The sequence below is a fragment of the Arvicanthis niloticus genome, chromosome 17, assembly GCF_011762505.2.
Source record: "Arvicanthis niloticus isolate mArvNil1 chromosome 17, mArvNil1.pat.X, whole genome shotgun sequence".
Lineage (NCBI taxonomy): Eukaryota > Metazoa > Chordata > Mammalia > Rodentia > Muridae > Arvicanthis > Arvicanthis niloticus.
Window position 1 is genome coordinate 35,952,511 of NC_047674.1, and position 831 is coordinate 35,953,341.

Consider the following 831-nt stretch of genomic DNA (forward strand, 5'->3'; position numbering starts at 1 on the left):
ATTATTCATTTATAAAACGAGTGAAATAGTTCCCTAACACCTGCATGATGCTATTAAAAGAATATGAATTCAGAAATATGCAGGGCTATAAAACACTCATAATTTTGTTACTATTGTCAGGTTTCCTTCCATACATTCATTAGTAAAACTGCTAGGATAAATGACCTACTTAGTCCTCATTGGTTTTCTGATTAATAAAATACAGCTGAAAGCCTGTTTCTTAATTTTGTTTTTATATTCAGGAACACAGTGTATATCCTGAAGCGACATTCTTCAATGTTGAAAAGTTTGTTTCTTTAAAAACACACAGAAGGAGCTTTTTTGGACAGGTGGGGAAGGGAGTTAAATCTGAGGCAACTCAAGGCCGGGGTGCGGACACCAGAGCGGAGTGCCCGTGGCCATGCCTCGGAAAATTGAGGAAATCAAGGACTTTCTGCTCACAGCCTGGCGGAAGGATGCCAAATTTGTCAAGATCAAGAAGAACAAGGATAATGTGAAGTTCAAGGTTTGCTGCAGCAGGGACCATTAAACCCTGGTTACCACAGACAAGGAGAAGGCAGAGAAGCTGAAGCAGTCCCTACCCCCCCCCCAGGTTTGGTAGTGAAGAAGCTGATATAAACCAGACCTCTGCATATGAAGATTAAAAACCCTGAAAAGTCAAAAAAAACAAAACAAGTCACACACACACACAGAGAGAGAGAGAGAGAGAGAGAGAGAGAGAGAGAGAGAGAGAGAGAGAGAGAGAGAGAGAGAAATTCTTATAATTCTTATAGTAAGATATATAAATTCCTATAATAAGAATGTGCTTTGGCGGCTGCTTCACACTGCACC

The 831-nt window shown here is 40.3% G+C and overlaps 1 pseudogene; it reads left to right on the plus strand.

Moving 5' to 3' along the window:
- Nucleotides 1-396: 396 nt before the first annotated feature.
- LOC117722766 (large ribosomal subunit protein eL38 pseudogene) lies at nt 397-618 on the plus strand (annotated as a pseudogene).
- The last annotated feature ends 213 nt before the right edge of the window (nt 619-831 follow it).